The sequence below is a fragment of the Orbicella faveolata genome, unplaced genomic scaffold (genome assembly GCF_042242905.1).
Source record: "Orbicella faveolata isolate gen_17 unplaced genomic scaffold, um_ofav_v1 contig_4, whole genome shotgun sequence".
Lineage (NCBI taxonomy): Eukaryota > Metazoa > Cnidaria > Anthozoa > Scleractinia > Merulinidae > Orbicella > Orbicella faveolata.
This window is the reverse complement of record NW_028301569.1, coordinates 92,479-108,939: the sequence shown is the minus strand read 5'-3', so window position 1 is coordinate 108,939 and position 16,461 is coordinate 92,479. Positions and strand designations below refer to the sequence as shown.

At 44.7% G+C, this 16,461-nt stretch overlaps 2 non-coding genes and 31 pseudogenes across 2 annotated transcripts; all 33 read right to left on the bottom strand.

Moving 5' to 3' along the window:
• Positions 1 to 212: 212 nt before the first annotated feature.
• Positions 213 to 331, bottom strand: LOC149100548 (5S ribosomal RNA; annotated as a pseudogene).
• Positions 332 to 715: 384 nt separating this feature from the next.
• On the bottom strand, positions 716 to 834 carry LOC149100547 (5S ribosomal RNA; annotated as a pseudogene).
• Positions 835 to 1,218: 384 nt separating this feature from the next.
• LOC149100546 (5S ribosomal RNA) lies at positions 1,219 to 1,337 on the bottom strand (annotated as a pseudogene).
• A 384-nt stretch (positions 1,338 to 1,721) lies between these two features.
• LOC149100545 (5S ribosomal RNA) lies at positions 1,722 to 1,840 on the bottom strand (annotated as a pseudogene).
• A 384-nt stretch (positions 1,841 to 2,224) lies between these two features.
• On the bottom strand, positions 2,225 to 2,343 carry LOC149100544 (5S ribosomal RNA; annotated as a pseudogene).
• A 384-nt stretch (positions 2,344 to 2,727) lies between these two features.
• Positions 2,728 to 2,846, bottom strand: LOC149100543 (5S ribosomal RNA; annotated as a pseudogene).
• A 384-nt stretch (positions 2,847 to 3,230) lies between these two features.
• LOC149100542 (5S ribosomal RNA) lies at positions 3,231 to 3,349 on the bottom strand (annotated as a pseudogene).
• A 384-nt stretch (positions 3,350 to 3,733) lies between these two features.
• Positions 3,734 to 3,852, bottom strand: LOC149100541 (5S ribosomal RNA; annotated as a pseudogene).
• A 384-nt stretch (positions 3,853 to 4,236) lies between these two features.
• On the bottom strand, positions 4,237 to 4,355 carry LOC149100540 (5S ribosomal RNA; annotated as a pseudogene).
• Positions 4,356 to 4,739: 384 nt separating this feature from the next.
• Positions 4,740 to 4,858, bottom strand: LOC149100539 (5S ribosomal RNA; annotated as a pseudogene).
• Positions 4,859 to 5,242: 384 nt separating this feature from the next.
• LOC149100538 (5S ribosomal RNA) lies at positions 5,243 to 5,361 on the bottom strand (annotated as a pseudogene).
• Positions 5,362 to 5,745: 384 nt separating this feature from the next.
• LOC149100537 (5S ribosomal RNA) lies at positions 5,746 to 5,864 on the bottom strand (annotated as a pseudogene).
• A 384-nt stretch (positions 5,865 to 6,248) lies between these two features.
• LOC149100536 (5S ribosomal RNA) lies at positions 6,249 to 6,367 on the bottom strand (annotated as a pseudogene).
• A 385-nt stretch (positions 6,368 to 6,752) lies between these two features.
• Positions 6,753 to 6,871, bottom strand: LOC149100535 (5S ribosomal RNA; annotated as a pseudogene).
• A 384-nt stretch (positions 6,872 to 7,255) lies between these two features.
• Positions 7,256 to 7,374, bottom strand: LOC149100534 (5S ribosomal RNA; annotated as a pseudogene).
• A 384-nt stretch (positions 7,375 to 7,758) lies between these two features.
• Positions 7,759 to 7,877, bottom strand: LOC149100533 (5S ribosomal RNA; annotated as a pseudogene).
• A 384-nt stretch (positions 7,878 to 8,261) lies between these two features.
• Positions 8,262 to 8,380, bottom strand: LOC149100532 (5S ribosomal RNA; annotated as a pseudogene).
• A 384-nt stretch (positions 8,381 to 8,764) lies between these two features.
• Positions 8,765 to 8,883, bottom strand: LOC149100531 (5S ribosomal RNA; annotated as a pseudogene).
• A 384-nt stretch (positions 8,884 to 9,267) lies between these two features.
• LOC149100530 (5S ribosomal RNA) lies at positions 9,268 to 9,386 on the bottom strand (annotated as a pseudogene).
• Positions 9,387 to 9,770: 384 nt separating this feature from the next.
• Positions 9,771 to 9,889, bottom strand: LOC149100529 (5S ribosomal RNA; annotated as a pseudogene).
• Positions 9,890 to 10,272: 383 nt separating this feature from the next.
• On the bottom strand, positions 10,273 to 10,391 carry LOC149100528 (5S ribosomal RNA). The gene has a single exon (XR_016203285.1). It is a non-coding gene; the product is annotated as a 5S ribosomal RNA (ribosomal RNA).
• Positions 10,392 to 10,775: 384 nt separating this feature from the next.
• Positions 10,776 to 10,894, bottom strand: LOC149100527 (5S ribosomal RNA; annotated as a pseudogene).
• Positions 10,895 to 11,278: 384 nt separating this feature from the next.
• Positions 11,279 to 11,397, bottom strand: LOC149100526 (5S ribosomal RNA; annotated as a pseudogene).
• A 384-nt stretch (positions 11,398 to 11,781) lies between these two features.
• LOC149100525 (5S ribosomal RNA) lies at positions 11,782 to 11,900 on the bottom strand. Its single transcript, XR_016203284.1, has one exon. It is a non-coding gene; the product is annotated as a 5S ribosomal RNA (ribosomal RNA).
• Positions 11,901 to 12,284: 384 nt separating this feature from the next.
• Positions 12,285 to 12,403, bottom strand: LOC149100524 (5S ribosomal RNA; annotated as a pseudogene).
• Positions 12,404 to 12,787: 384 nt separating this feature from the next.
• LOC149100523 (5S ribosomal RNA) lies at positions 12,788 to 12,906 on the bottom strand (annotated as a pseudogene).
• Positions 12,907 to 13,290: 384 nt separating this feature from the next.
• On the bottom strand, positions 13,291 to 13,409 carry LOC149100522 (5S ribosomal RNA; annotated as a pseudogene).
• A 384-nt stretch (positions 13,410 to 13,793) lies between these two features.
• Positions 13,794 to 13,912, bottom strand: LOC149100521 (5S ribosomal RNA; annotated as a pseudogene).
• Positions 13,913 to 14,296: 384 nt separating this feature from the next.
• On the bottom strand, positions 14,297 to 14,415 carry LOC149100520 (5S ribosomal RNA; annotated as a pseudogene).
• Positions 14,416 to 14,799: 384 nt separating this feature from the next.
• Positions 14,800 to 14,918, bottom strand: LOC149100519 (5S ribosomal RNA; annotated as a pseudogene).
• A 384-nt stretch (positions 14,919 to 15,302) lies between these two features.
• LOC149100518 (5S ribosomal RNA) lies at positions 15,303 to 15,421 on the bottom strand (annotated as a pseudogene).
• Positions 15,422 to 15,805: 384 nt separating this feature from the next.
• LOC149100517 (5S ribosomal RNA) lies at positions 15,806 to 15,924 on the bottom strand (annotated as a pseudogene).
• Positions 15,925 to 16,309: 385 nt separating this feature from the next.
• On the bottom strand, positions 16,310 to 16,428 carry LOC149100516 (5S ribosomal RNA; annotated as a pseudogene).
• Positions 16,429 to 16,461: the final 33 nt, after the last annotated feature.

The following is a 16,461-nucleotide window of genomic DNA, read 5'->3' as shown; positions in this document are numbered from 1 at the left end:
CAGTCATCAAAGCCACATTCAAGAGATTGCCTCCAGTGTGCTGCTCAGTGTTGCAGTGCTGTAATCAAACAAGAAAATCTTCTAATATGCTGTCAACTTGCTGCAAAAATAATTCCAAAAAAAAAAGACAACATTTTGAAAACAGAGGGATCAATGATGTGGAGGCGTATGGAAATCTTCTCTGAAGAGTCCAGTCCCAAAATGGCTCCAAAAGTCTACAACACGGCGTATTCCCAGGTGGTCACCCAGCCAGGTACTGACGCCGCCCAACAGGACTTGACTTCGGTCATCGGACGAGAACCGGTACGTTCCCTGTGGTGTGGTCGTAGACGAAAGAAACAACTCAAACCTTGCCCAATTGCTTGGACTCTCTTTTAAGTCTCTTAGAAGGAAGGCCTTTAATTGCTGTTGTCATGAATTTCCAATTACGTCTCGGCTACTTAACCCAGAGATTCCAAAGCCAGCTAAGACTTCAAATCACAAAAGGGCGATTCTCCAATGGTCAGTCATCAAAGCCACATTCAAGAGATTGCCTCCAGTGTGCTGCTCAGTGTTGCAGTGCTGTAATCAAACAAGAAAATCTTCTAATATGCTGTCAACTTGCTGCAAAAATAATTCCAAAAAAAAAAGACAACATTTTGAAAACAGAGGGATCAATGATGTGGAGGCGTATGGAAATCTTCTCTGAAGAGTCCAGTCCCAAAATGGCTCCAAAAGTCTACAACACGGCGTATTCCCAGGTGGTCACCCAGCCAGGTACTGACGCCGCCCAACAGGACTTGACTTCGGTCATCGGACGAGAACCGGTACGTTCCCTGTGGTGTGGTCGTAGACGAAAGAAACAACTCAAACCTTGCCCAATTGCTTGGACTCTCTTTTAAGTCTCTTAGAAGGAAGGCCTTTAATTGCTGTTGTCATGAATTTCCAATTACGTCTCGGCTACTTAACCCAGAGATTCCAAAGCCAGCTAAGACTTCAAATCACAAAAGGGCGATTCTCCAATGGTCAGTCATCAAAGCCACATTCAAGAGATTGCCTCCAGTGTGCTGCTCAGTGTTGCAGTGCTGTAATCAAACAAGAAAATCTTCTAATATGCTGTCAACTTGCTGCAAAAATAATTCCAAAAAAAAAAGACAACATTTTGAAAACAGAGGGATCAATGATGTGGAGGCGTATGGAAATCTTCTCTGAAGAGTCCAGTCCCAAAATGGCTCCAAAAGTCTACAACACGGCGTATTCCCAGGTGGTCACCCAGCCAGGTACTGACGCCGCCCAACAGGACTTGACTTCGGTCATCGGACGAGAACCGGTACGTTCCCTGTGGTGTGGTCGTAGACGAAAGAAACAACTCAAACCTTGCCCAATTGCTTGGACTCTCTTTTAAGTCTCTTAGAAGGAAGGCCTTTAATTGCTGTTGTCATGAATTTCCAATTACGTCTCGGCTACTTAACCCAGAGATTCCAAAGCCAGCTAAGACTTCAAATCACAAAAGGGCGATTCTCCAATGGTCAGTCATCAAAGCCACATTCAAGAGATTGCCTCCAGTGTGCTGCTCAGTGTTGCAGTGCTGTAATCAAACAAGAAAATCTTCTAATATGCTGTCAACTTGCTGCAAAAATAATTCCAAAAAAAAAAGACAACATTTTGAAAACAGAGGGATCAATGATGTGGAGGCGTATGGAAATCTTCTCTGAAGAGTCCAGTCCCAAAATGGCTCCAAAAGTCTACAACACGGCGTATTCCCAGGTGGTCACCCAGCCAGGTACTGACGCCGCCCAACAGGACTTGACTTCGGTCATCGGACGAGAACCGGTACGTTCCCTGTGGTGTGGTCGTAGACGAAAGAAACAACTCAAACCTTGCCCAATTGCTTGGACTCTCTTTTAAGTCTCTTAGAAGGAAGGCCTTTAATTGCTGTTGTCATGAATTTCCAATTACGTCTCGGCTACTTAACCCAGAGATTCCAAAGCCAGCTAAGACTTCAAATCACAAAAGGGCGATTCTCCAATGGTCAGTCATCAAAGCCACATTCAAGAGATTGCCTCCAGTGTGCTGCTCAGTGTTGCAGTGCTGTAATCAAACAAGAAAATCTTCTAATATGCTGTCAACTTGCTGCAAAAATAATTCCAAAAAAAAAAGACAACATTTTGAAAACAGAGGGATCAATGATGTGGAGGCGTATGGAAATCTTCTCTGAAGAGTCCAGTCCCAAAATGGCTCCAAAAGTCTACAACACGGCGTATTCCCAGGTGGTCACCCAGCCAGGTACTGACGCCGCCCAACAGGACTTGACTTCGGTCATCGGACGAGAACCGGTACGTTCCCTGTGGTGTGGTCGTAGACGAAAGAAACAACTCAAACCTTGCCCAATTGCTTGGACTCTCTTTTAAGTCTCTTAGAAGGAAGGCCTTTAATTGCTGTTGTCATGAATTTCCAATTACGTCTCGGCTACTTAACCCAGAGATTCCAAAGCCAGCTAAGACTTCAAATCACAAAAGGGCGATTCTCCAATGGTCAGTCATCAAAGCCACATTCAAGAGATTGCCTCCAGTGTGCTGCTCAGTGTTGCAGTGCTGTAATCAAACAAGAAAATCTTCTAATATGCTGTCAACTTGCTGCAAAAATAATTCCAAAAAAAAAAGACAACATTTTGAAAACAGAGGGATCAATGATGTGGAGGCGTATGGAAATCTTCTCTGAAGAGTCCAGTCCCAAAATGGCTCCAAAAGTCTACAACACGGCGTATTCCCAGGTGGTCACCCAGCCAGGTACTGACGCCGCCCAACAGGACTTGACTTCGGTCATCGGACGAGAACCGGTACGTTCCCTGTGGTGTGGTCGTAGACGAAAGAAACAACTCAAACCTTGCCCAATTGCTTGGACTCTCTTTTAAGTCTCTTAGAAGGAAGGCCTTTAATTGCTGTTGTCATGAATTTCCAATTACGTCTCGGCTACTTAACCCAGAGATTCCAAAGCCAGCTAAGACTTCAAATCACAAAAGGGCGATTCTCCAATGGTCAGTCATCAAAGCCACATTCAAGAGATTGCCTCCAGTGTGCTGCTCAGTGTTGCAGTGCTGTAATCAAACAAGAAAATCTTCTAATATGCTGTCAACTTGCTGCAAAAATAATTCCAAAAAAAAAAGACAACATTTTGAAAACAGAGGGATCAATGATGTGGAGGCGTATGGAAATCTTCTCTGAAGAGTCCAGTCCCAAAATGGCTCCAAAAGTCTACAACACGGCGTATTCCCAGGTGGTCACCCAGCCAGGTACTGACGCCGCCCAACAGGACTTGACTTCGGTCATCGGACGAGAACCGGTACGTTCCCTGTGGTGTGGTCGTAGACGAAAGAAACAACTCAAACCTTGCCCAATTGCTTGGACTCTCTTTTAAGTCTCTTAGAAGGAAGGCCTTTAATTGCTGTTGTCATGAATTTCCAATTACGTCTCGGCTACTTAACCCAGAGATTCCAAAGCCAGCTAAGACTTCAAATCACAAAAGGGCGATTCTCCAATGGTCAGTCATCAAAGCCACATTCAAGAGATTGCCTCCAGTGTGCTGCTCAGTGTTGCAGTGCTGTAATCAAACAAGAAAATCTTCTAATATGCTGTCAACTTGCTGCAAAAATAATTCCAAAAAAAAAAGACAACATTTTGAAAACAGAGGGATCAATGATGTGGAGGCGTATGGAAATCTTCTCTGAAGAGTCCAGTCCCAAAATGGCTCCAAAAGTCTACAACACGGCGTATTCCCAGGTGGTCACCCAGCCAGGTACTGACGCCGCCCAACAGGACTTGACTTCGGTCATCGGACGAGAACCGGTACGTTCCCTGTGGTGTGGTCGTAGACGAAAGAAACAACTCAAACCTTGCCCAATTGCTTGGACTCTCTTTTAAGTCTCTTAGAAGGAAGGCCTTTAATTGCTGTTGTCATGAATTTCCAATTACGTCTCGGCTACTTAACCCAGAGATTCCAAAGCCAGCTAAGACTTCAAATCACAAAAGGGCGATTCTCCAATGGTCAGTCATCAAAGCCACATTCAAGAGATTGCCTCCAGTGTGCTGCTCAGTGTTGCAGTGCTGTAATCAAACAAGAAAATCTTCTAATATGCTGTCAACTTGCTGCAAAAATAATTCCAAAAAAAAAAGACAACATTTTGAAAACAGAGGGATCAATGATGTGGAGGCGTATGGAAATCTTCTCTGAAGAGTCCAGTCCCAAAATGGCTCCAAAAGTCTACAACACGGCGTATTCCCAGGTGGTCACCCAGCCAGGTACTGACGCCGCCCAACAGGACTTGACTTCGGTCATCGGACGAGAACCGGTACGTTCCCTGTGGTGTGGTCGTAGACGAAAGAAACAACTCAAACCTTGCCCAATTGCTTGGACTCTCTTTTAAGTCTCTTAGAAGGAAGGCCTTTAATTGCTGTTGTCATGAATTTCCAATTACGTCTCGGCTACTTAACCCAGAGATTCCAAAGCCAGCTAAGACTTCAAATCACAAAAGGGCGATTCTCCAATGGTCAGTCATCAAAGCCACATTCAAGAGATTGCCTCCAGTGTGCTGCTCAGTGTTGCAGTGCTGTAATCAAACAAGAAAATCTTCTAATATGCTGTCAACTTGCTGCAAAAATAATTCCAAAAAAAAAAGACAACATTTTGAAAACAGAGGGATCAATGATGTGGAGGCGTATGGAAATCTTCTCTGAAGAGTCCAGTCCCAAAATGGCTCCAAAAGTCTACAACACGGCGTATTCCCAGGTGGTCACCCAGCCAGGTACTGACGCCGCCCAACAGGACTTGACTTCGGTCATCGGACGAGAACCGGTACGTTCCCTGTGGTGTGGTCGTAGACGAAAGAAACAACTCAAACCTTGCCCAATTGCTTGGACTCTCTTTTAAGTCTCTTAGAAGGAAGGCCTTTAATTGCTGTTGTCATGAATTTCCAATTACGTCTCGGCTACTTAACCCAGAGATTCCAAAGCCAGCTAAGACTTCAAATCACAAAAGGGCGATTCTCCAATGGTCAGTCATCAAAGCCACATTCAAGAGATTGCCTCCAGTGTGCTGCTCAGTGTTGCAGTGCTGTAATCAAACAAGAAAATCTTCTAATATGCTGTCAACTTGCTGCAAAAATAATTCCAAAAAAAAAAGACAACATTTTGAAAACAGAGGGATCAATGATGTGGAGGCGTATGGAAATCTTCTCTGAAGAGTCCAGTCCCAAAATGGCTCCAAAAGTCTACAACACGGCGTATTCCCAGGTGGTCACCCAGCCAGGTACTGACGCCGCCCAACAGGACTTGACTTCGGTCATCGGACGAGAACCGGTACGTTCCCTGTGGTGTGGTCGTAGACGAAAGAAACAACTCAAACCTTGCCCAATTGCTTGGACTCTCTTTTAAGTCTCTTAGAAGGAAGGCCTTTAATTGCTGTTGTCATGAATTTCCAATTACGTCTCGGCTACTTAACCCAGAGATTCCAAAGCCAGCTAAGACTTCAAATCACAAAAGGGCGATTCTCCAATGGTCAGTCATCAAAGCCACATTCAAGAGATTGCCTCCAGTGTGCTGCTCAGTGTTGCAGTGCTGTAATCAAACAAGAAAATCTTCTAATATGCTGTCAACTTGCTGCAAAAATAATTCCAAAAAAAAAAGACAACATTTTGAAAACAGAGGGATCAATGATGTGGAGGCGTATGGAAATCTTCTCTGAAGAGTCCAGTCCCAAAATGGCTCCAAAAGTCTACAACACGGCGTATTCCCAGGTGGTCACCCAGCCAGGTACTGACGCCGCCCAACAGGACTTGACTTCGGTCATCGGACGAGAACCGGTACGTTCCCTGTGGTGTGGTCGTAGACGAAAGAAACAACTCAAACCTTGCCCAATTGCTTGGACTCTCTTTTAAGTCTCTTAGAAGGAAGGCCTTTAATTGCTGTTGTCATGAATTTCCAATTACGTCTCGGCTACTTAACCCAGAGATTCCAAAGCCAGCTAAGACTTCAAATCACAAAAGGGCGATTCTCCAATGGTCAGTCATCAAAGCCACATTCAAGAGATTGCCTCCAGTGTGCTGCTCAGTGTTGCAGTGCTGTAATCAAACAAGAAAATCTTCTAATATGCTGTCAACTTGCTGCAAAAATAATTCCAAAAAAAAAAGACAACATTTTGAAAACAGAGGGATCAATGATGTGGAGGCGTATGGAAATCTTCTCTGAAGAGTCCAGTCCCAAAATGGCTCCAAAAGTCTACAACACGGCGTATTCCCAGGTGGTCACCCAGCCAGGTACTGACGCCGCCCAACAGGACTTGACTTCGGTCATCGGACGAGAACCGGTACGTTCCCTGTGGTGTGGTCGTAGACGAAAGAAACAACTCAAACCTTGCCCAATTGCTTGGACTCTCTTTTAAGTCTCTTAGAAGGAAGGCCTTTAATTGCTGTTGTCATGAATTTCCAATTACGTCTCGGCTACTTAACCCAGAGATTCCAAAGCCAGCTAAGACTTCAAATCACAAAAGGGCGATTCTCCAATGGTCAGTCATCAAAGCCACATTCAAGAGATTGCCTCCAGTGTGCTGCTCAGTGTTGCAGTGCTGTAATCAAACAAGAAAATCTTCTAATATGCTGTCAACTTGCTGGAAAAATAATTCCAAAAAAAAAAAGACAACATTTTGAAAACAGAGGGATCAATGATGTGGAGGCGTATGGAAATCTTCTCTGAAGAGTCCAGTCCCAAAATGGCTCCAAAAGTCTACAACACGGCGTATTCCCAGGTGGTCACCCAGCCAGGTACTGACGCCGCCCAACAGGACTTGACTTCGGTCATCGGACGAGAACCGGTACGTTCCCTGTGGTGTGGTCGTAGACGAAAGAAACAACTCAAACCTTGCCCAATTGCTTGGACTCTCTTTTAAGTCTCTTAGAAGGAAGGCCTTTAATTGCTGTTGTCATGAATTTCCAATTACGTCTCGGCTACTTAACCCAGAGATTCCAAAGCCAGCTAAGACTTCAAATCACAAAAGGGCGATTCTCCAATGGTCAGTCATCAAAGCCACATTCAAGAGATTGCCTCCAGTGTGCTGCTCAGTGTTGCAGTGCTGTAATCAAACAAGAAAATCTTCTAATATGCTGTCAACTTGCTGCAAAAATAATTCCAAAAAAAAAAGACAACATTTTGAAAACAGAGGGATCAATGATGTGGAGGCGTATGGAAATCTTCTCTGAAGAGTCCAGTCCCAAAATGGCTCCAAAAGTCTACAACACGGCGTATTCCCAGGTGGTCACCCAGCCAGGTACTGACGCCGCCCAACAGGACTTGACTTCGGTCATCGGACGAGAACCGGTACGTTCCCTGTGGTGTGGTCGTAGACGAAAGAAACAACTCAAACCTTGCCCAATTGCTTGGACTCTCTTTTAAGTCTCTTAGAAGGAAGGCCTTTAATTGCTGTTGTCATGAATTTCCAATTACGTCTCGGCTACTTAACCCAGAGATTCCAAAGCCAGCTAAGACTTCAAATCACAAAAGGGCGATTCTCCAATGGTCAGTCATCAAAGCCACATTCAAGAGATTGCCTCCAGTGTGCTGCTCAGTGTTGCAGTGCTGTAATCAAACAAGAAAATCTTCTAATATGCTGTCAACTTGCTGCAAAAATAATTCCAAAAAAAAAAGACAACATTTTGAAAACAGAGGGATCAATGATGTGGAGGCGTATGGAAATCTTCTCTGAAGAGTCCAGTCCCAAAATGGCTCCAAAAGTCTACAACACGGCGTATTCCCAGGTGGTCACCCAGCCAGGTACTGACGCCGCCCAACAGGACTTGACTTCGGTCATCGGACGAGAACCGGTACGTTCCCTGTGGTGTGGTCGTAGACGAAAGAAACAACTCAAACCTTGCCCAATTGCTTGGACTCTCTTTTAAGTCTCTTAGAAGGAAGGCCTTTAATTGCTGTTGTCATGAATTTCCAATTACGTCTCGGCTACTTAACCCAGAGATTCCAAAGCCAGCTAAGACTTCAAATCACAAAAGGGCGATTCTCCAATGGTCAGTCATCAAAGCCACATTCAAGAGATTGCCTCCAGTGTGCTGCTCAGTGTTGCAGTGCTGTAATCAAACAAGAAAATCTTCTAATATGCTGTCAACTTGCTGCAAAAATAATTCCAAAAAAAAAAGACAACATTTTGAAAACAGAGGGATCAATGATGTGGAGGCGTATGGAAATCTTCTCTGAAGAGTCCAGTCCCAAAATGGCTCCAAAAGTCTACAACACGGCGTATTCCCAGGTGGTCACCCAGCCAGGTACCGACGCCGCCCAACAGGACTTGACTTCGGTGATCGGACGAGAACCGGTACGTTCCCTGTGGTGTGGTCGTAGACGAAAGAAACAACTCAAACCTTGCCCAATTGCTTGGACTCTCTTTTAAGTCTCTTAGAAGGAAGGCCTTTAATTGCTGTTGTCATGAATTTCCAATTACGTCTCGGCTACTTAACCCAGAGATTCCAAAGCCAGCTAAGACTTCAAATCACAAAAGGGCGATTCTCCAATGGTCAGTCATCAAAGCCACATTCAAGAGATTGCCTCCAGTGTGCTGCTCAGTGTTGCAGTGCTGTAATCAAACAAGAAAATCTTCTAATATGCTGTCAACTTGCTGCAAAAATAATTCCAAAAAAAAAAGACAACATTTTGAAAACAGAGGGATCAATGATGTGGAGGCGTATGGAAATCTTCTCTGAAGAGTCCAGTCCCAAAATGGCTCCAAAAGTCTACAACACGGCGTATTCCCAGGTGGTCACCCAGCCAGGTACTGACGCCGCCCAACAGGACTTGACTTCGGTCATCGGACGAGAACCGGTACGTTCCCTGTGGTGTGGTCGTAGACGAAAGAAACAACTCAAACCTTGCCCAATTGCTTGGACTCTCTTTTAAGTCTCTTAGAAGGAAGGCCTTTAATTGCTGTTGTCATGAATTTCCAATTACGTCTCGGCTACTTAACCCAGAGATTCCAAAGCCAGCTAAGACTTCAAATCACAAAAGGGCGATTCTCCAATGGTCAGTCATCAAAGCCACATTCAAGAGATTGCCTCCAGTGTGCTGCTCAGTGTTGCAGTGCTGTAATCAAACAAGAAAATCTTCTAATATGCTGTCAACTTGCTGCAAAAATAATTCCAAAAAAAAAAGACAACATTTTGAAAACAGAGGGATCAATGATGTGGAGGCGTATGGAAATCTTCTCTGAAGAGTCCAGTCCCAAAATGGCTCCAAAAGTCTACAACACGGCGTATTCCCAGGTGGTCACCCAGCCAGGTACTGACGCCGCCCAACAGGACTTGACTTCGGTCATCGGACGAGAACCGGTACGTTCCCTGTGGTGTGGTCGTAGACGAAAGAAACAACTCAAACCTTGCCCAATTGCTTGGACTCTCTTTTAAGTCTCTTAGAAGGAAGGCCTTTAATTGCTGTTGTCATGAATTTCCAATTACGTCTCGGCTACTTAACCCAGAGATTCCAAAGCCAGCTAAGACTTCAAATCACAAAAGGGCGATTCTCCAATGGTCAGTCATCAAAGCCACATTCAAGAGATTGCCTCCAGTGTGCTGCTCAGTGTTGCAGTGCTGTAATCAAACAAGAAAATCTTCTAATATGCTGTCAACTTGCTGCAAAAATAATTCCAAAAAAAAAAGACAACATTTTGAAAACAGAGGGATCAATGATGTGGAGGCGTATGGAAATCTTCTCTGAAGAGTCCAGTCCCAAAATGGCTCCAAAAGTCTACAACACGGCGTATTCCCAGGTGGTCACCCAGCCAGGTACTGACGCCGCCCAACAGGACTTGACTTCGGTCATCGGACGAGAACCGGTACGTTCCCTGTGGTGTGGTCGTAGACGAAAGAAACAACTCAAACCTTGCCCAATTGCTTGGACTCTCTTTTAAGTCTCTTAGAAGGAAGGCCTTTAATTGCTGTTGTCATGAATTTCCAATTACGTCTCGGCTACTTAACCCAGAGATTCCAAAGCCAGCTAAGACTTCAAATCACAAAAGGGCGATTCTCCAATGGTCAGTCATCAAAGCCACATTCAAGAGATTGCCTCCAGTGTGCTGCTCAGTGTTGCAGTGCTGTAATCAAACAAGAAAATCTTCTAATATGCTGTCAACTTGCTGCAAAAATAATTCCAAAAAAAAAGACAACATTTTGAAAACAGAGGGATCAATGATGTGGAGGCGTATGGAAATCTTCTCTGAAGAGTCCAGTCCCAAAATGGCTCCAAAAGTCTACAACACGGCGTATTCCCAGGTGGTCACCCAGCCAGGTACTGACGCCGCCCAACAGGACTTGACTTCGGTGATCGGACGAGAACCGGTACGTTCCCTGTGGTGTGGTCGTAGACGAAAGAAACAACTCAAACCTTGCCCAATTGCTTGGACTCTCTTTTAAGTCTCTTAGAAGGAAGGCCTTTAATTGCTGTTGTCATGAATTTCCAATTACGTCTCGGCTACTTAACCCAGAGATTCCAAAGCCAGCTAAGACTTCAAATCACAAAAGGGCGATTCTCCAATGGTCAGTCATCAAAGCCACATTCAAGAGATTGCCTCCAGTGTGCTGCTCAGTGTTGCAGTGCTGTAATCAAACAAGAAAATCTTCTAATATGCTGTCAACTTGCTGCAAAAATAATTCCAAAAAAAAAAGACAACATTTTGAAAACAGAGGGATCAATGATGTGGAGGCGTATGGAAATCTTCTCTGAAGAGTCCAGTCCCAAAATGGCTCCAAAAGTCTACAACACGGCGTATTCCCAGGTGGTCACCCAGCCAGGTACTGACGCCGCCCAACAGGACTTGACTTCGGTCATCGGACGAGAACCGGTACGTTCCCTGTGGTGTGGTCGTAGACGAAAGAAACAACTCAAACCTTGCCCAATTGCTTGGACTCTCTTTTAAGTCTCTTAGAAGGAAGGCCTTTAATTGCTGTTGTCATGAATTTCCAATTACGTCTCGGCTACTTAACCCAGAGATTCCAAAGCCAGCTAAGACTTCAAATCACAAAAGGGCGATTCTCCAATGGTCAGTCATCAAAGCCACATTCAAGAGATTGCCTCCAGTGTGCTGCTCAGTGTTGCAGTGCTGTAATCAAACAAGAAAATCTTCTAATATGCTGTCAACTTGCTGCAAAAATAATTCCAAAAAAAAAAGACAACATTTTGAAAACAGAGGGATCAATGATGTGGAGGCGTATGGAAATCTTCTCTGAAGAGTCCAGTCCCAAAATGGCTCCAAAAGTCTACAACACGGCGTATTCCCAGGTGGTCACCCAGCCAGGTACTGACGCCGCCCAACAGGACTTGACTTCGGTCATCGGACGAGAACCGGTACGTTCCCTGTGGTGTGGTCGTAGACGAAAGAAACAACTCAAACCTTGCCCAATTGCTTGGACTCTCTTTTAAGTCTCTTAGAAGGAAGGCCTTTAATTGCTGTTGTCATGAATTTCCAATTACGTCTCGGCTACTTAACCCAGAGATTCCAAAGCCAGCTAAGACTTCAAATCACAAAAGGGCGATTCTCCAATGGTCAGTCATCAAAGCCACATTCAAGAGATTGCCTCCAGTGTGCTGCTCAGTGTTGCAGTGCTGTAATCAAACAAGAAAATCTTCTAATATGCTGTCAACTTGCTGCAAAAATAATTCCAAAAAAAAAAGACAACATTTTGAAAACAGAGGGATCAATGATGTGGAGGCGTATGGAAATCTTCTCTGAAGAGTCCAGTCCCAAAATGGCTCCAAAAGTCTACAACACGGCGTATTCCCAGGTGGTCACCCAGCCAGGTACTGACGCCGCCCAACAGGACTTGACTTCGGTGATCGGACGAGAACCGGTACGTTCCCTGTGGTGTGGTCGTAGACGAAAGAAACAACTCAAACCTTGCCCAATTGCTTGGACTCTCTTTTAAGTCTCTTAGAAGGAAGGCCTTTAATTGCTGTTGTCATGAATTTCCAATTACGTCTCGGCTACTTAACCCAGAGATTCCAAAGCCAGCTAAGACTTCAAATCACAAAAGGGCGATTCTCCAATGGTCAGTCATCAAAGCCACATTCAAGAGATTGCCTCCAGTGTGCTGCTCAGTGTTGCAGTGCTGTAATCAAACAAGAAAATCTTCTAATATGCTGTCAACTTGCTGCAAAAATAATTCCAAAAAAAAAAGACAACATTTTGAAAACAGAGGGATCAATGATGTGGAGGCGTATGGAAATCTTCTCTGAAGAGTCCAGTCCCAAAATGGCTCCAAAAGTCTACAACACGGCGTATTCCCAGGTGGTCACCCAGCCAGGTACTGACGCCGCCCAACAGGACTTGACTTCGGTCATCGGACGAGAACCGGTACGTTCCCTGTGGTGTGGTCGTAGACGAAAGAAACAACTCAAACCTTGCCCAATTGCTTGGACTCTCTTTTAAGTCTCTTAGAAGGAAGGCCTTTAATTGCTGTTGTCATGAATTTCCAATTACGTCTCGGCTACTTAACCCAGAGATTCCAAAGCCAGCTAAGACTTCAAATCACAAAAGGGCGATTCTCCAATGGTCAGTCATCAAAGCCACATTCAAGAGATTGCCTCCAGTGTGCTGCTCAGTGTTGCAGTGCTGTAATCAAACAAGAAAATCTTCTAATATGCTGTCAACTTGCTGCAAAAATAATTCCAAAAAAAAAAGACAACATTTTGAAAACAGAGGGATCAATGATGTGGAGGCGTATGGAAATCTTCTCTGAAGAGTCCAGTCCCAAAATGGCTCCAAAAGTCTACAACACGGCGTATTCCCAGGTGGTCACCCAGCCAGGTACTGACGCCGCCCAACAGGACTTGACTTCGGTCATCGGACGAGAACCGGTACGTTCCCTGTGGTGTGGTCGTAGACGAAAGAAACAACTCAAACCTTGCCCAATTGCTTGGACTCTCTTTTAAGTCTCTTAGAAGGAAGGCCTTTAATTGCTGTTGTCATGAATTTCCAATTACGTCTCGGCTACTTAACCCAGAGATTCCAAAGCCAGCTAAGACTTCAAATCACAAAAGGGCGATTCTCCAATGGTCAGTCATCAAAGCCACATTCAAGAGATTGCCTCCAGTGTGCTGCTCAGTGTTGCAGTGCTGTAATCAAACAAGAAAATCTTCTAATATGCTGTCAACTTGCTGCAAAAATAATTCCAAAAAAAAAAGACAACATTTTGAAAACAGAGGGATCAATGATGTGGAGGCGTATGGAAATCTTCTCTGAAGAGTCCAGTCCCAAAATGGCTCCAAAAGTCTACAACACGGCGTATTCCCAGGTGGTCACCCAGCCAGGTACTGACGCCGCCCAACAGGACTTGACTTCGGTCATCGGACGAGAACCGGTACGTTCCCTGTGGTGTGGTCGTAGACGAAAGAAACAACTCAAACCTTGCCCAATTGCTTGGACTCTCTTTTAAGTCTCTTAGAAGGAAGGCCTTTAATTGCTGTTGTCATGAATTTCCAATTACGTCTCGGCTACTTAACCCAGAGATTCCAAAGCCAGCTAAGACTTCAAATCACAAAAGGGCGATTCTCCAATGGTCAGTCATCAAAGCCACATTCAAGAGATTGCCTCCAGTGTGCTGCTCAGTGTTGCAGTGCTGTAATCAAACAAGAAAATCTTCTAATATGCTGTCAACTTGCTGCAAAAATAATTCCAAAAAAAAAACACAACATTTTGAAAACAGAGGGATCAATGATGTGGAGGCGTATGGAAATCTTCTCTGAAGAGTCCAGTCCCAAAATGGCTCCAAAAGTCTACAACACGGCGTATTCCCAGGTGGTCACCCAGCCAGGTACTGACGCCGCCCAACAGGACTTGACTTCGGTCATCGGACGAGAACCGGTACGTTCCCTGTGGTGTGGTCGTAGACGAAAGAAACAACTCAAACCTTGCCCAATTGCTTGGACTCTCTTTTAAGTCTCTTAGAAGGAAGGCCTTTAATTGCTGTTGTCATGAATTTCCAATTACGTCTCGGCTACTTAACCCAGAGATTCCAAAGCCAGCTAAGACTTCAAATCACAAAAGGGCGATTCTCCAATGGTCAGTCATCAAAGCCACATTCAAGAGATTGCCTCCAGTGTGCTGCTCAGTGTTGCAGTGCTGTAATCAAACAAGAAAATCTTCTAATATGCTGTCAACTTGCTGCAAAAATAATTCCAAAAAAAAAAGACAACATTTTGAAAACAGAGGGATCAATGATGTGGAGGCGTATGGAAATCTTCTCTGAAGAGTCCAGTCCCAAAATGGCTCCAAAAGTCTACAACACGGCGTATTCCCAGGTGGTCACCCAGCCAGGTACTGACGCCGCCCAACAGGACTTGACTTCGGTCATCGGACGAGAACCGGTACGTTCCCTGTGGTGTGGTCGTAGACGAAAGAAACAACTCAAACCTTGCCCAATTGCTTGGACTCTCTTTTAAGTCTCTTAGAAGGAAGGCCTTTAATTGCTGTTGTCATGAATTTCCAATTACGTCTCGGCTACTTAACCCAGAGATTCCAAAGCCAGCTAAGACTTCAAATCACAAAAGGGCGATTCTCCAATGGTCAGTCATCAAAGCCACATTCAAGAGATTGCCTCCAGTGTGCTGCTCAGTGTTGCAGTGCTGTAATCAAACAAGAAAATCTTCTAATATGCTGTCAACTTGCTGGAAAAATAATTCCAAAAAAAAAAGACAACATTTTGAAAACAGAGGGATCAATGATGTGGAGGCGTATGGAAATCTTCTCTGAAGAGTCCAGTCCCAAAATGGCTCCAAAAGTCTACAACACGGCGTATTCCCAGGTGGTCACCCAGCCAGGTACTGACGCCGCCCAACAGGACTTGACTTCGGTCATCGGACGAGAACCGGTACGTTCCCTGTGGTGTGGTCGTAGACGAAAGAAACAACTCAAACCTTGCCCAATTGCTTGGACTCTCTTTTAAGTCTCTTAGAAGGAAGGCCTTTAATTGCTGTTGTCATGAATTTCCAATTACGTCTCGGCTACTTAACCCAGAGATTCCAAAGCCAGCTAAGACTTCAAATCACAAAAGGGCGATTCTCCAATGGTCAGTCATCAAAGCCACATTCAAGAGATTGCCTCCAGTGTGCTGCTCAGTGTTGCAGTGCTGTAATCAAACAAGAAAATCTTCTAATATGCTGTCAACTTGCTGCAAAAATAATTCCAAAAAAAAAAGACAACATTTTGAAAACAGAGGGATCAATGATGTGGAGGCGTATGGAAATCTTCTCTGAAGAGTCCAGTCCCAAAATGGCTCCAAAAGTCTACAACACGGCGTATTCCCAGGTGGTCACCCAGCCAGGTACTGACGCCGCCCAACAGGACTTGACTTCGGTCATCGGACGAGAACCGGTACGTTCCCTGTGGTGTGGTCGTAGACGAAAGAAACAACTCAAACCTTGCCCAATTGCTTGGACTCTCTTTTAAGTCTCTTAGAAGGAAGGCCTTTAATTGCTGTTGTCATGAATTTCCAATTACGTCTCGGCTACTTAACCCAGAGATTTCAAAGCCAGCTAAGACTTCAAATCACAAAAGGGCGATTCTCCAATGGTCAGTCATCAAAGCCACATTCAAGAGATTGCCTCCAGTGTGCTGCTCAGTGTTGCAGTGCTGTAATCAAACAAGAAAATCTTCTAATATACTGTCAACTTACCGGAAAAATAATTCCAAAAAAAAAAGACAACATTTTGAAAACAGAGGGATCAATGATGTGGAGGCGTATGGAAATCTTCTCTGAAGAGTCCAGTCCCAAAATGGCTCCAAAAGTCTACAACACGGCGTATTCCCAGGTGGTCACCCAGCCAGGTACTGACGCCGCCCAACAGGACTTGACTTCGGTCATCGGACGAGAACCGGTACGTTCCCTGTGGTGTGGTCGTAGACGAAAGAAACAACTCAAACCTTGCCCAATTGCTTGGACTCTCTTTTAAGTCTCTTAGAAGGAAGGCCTTTAATTGCTGTTGTCATGAATTTCCAATTACGTCTCGGCTACTTAACCCAGAGATTCCAAAGCCAGCTAAGACTTCAAATCACAAAAGGGCGATTCTCCAATGGTCAGTCATCAAAGCCACATTCAAGAGATTGCCTCCAGTGTGCTGCTCAGTGTTGCAGTGCTGTAATCAAACAAGAAAATCTTCTAATATGCTGTCAACTTGCTGGAAAAATAATTCCAAAAAAAAAAAGACAACATTTTGAAAACAGAGGGATCAATGATGTGGAGGCGTATGGAAATCTTCTCTGAAGAGTCCAGTCCCAAAATGGCTCCAAAAGTCTACAACACGGCGTATTCCCAGGTGGTCACCCAGCCAGGTACTGACGCCGCCCAACAGGACTTGACTTCGGTCATCGGACGAGAACCGGTACGTTCCCTGTGGTGTGGTCGTAGACGAAAGAAACAACTCAAACCTTGCCCAATTGCTT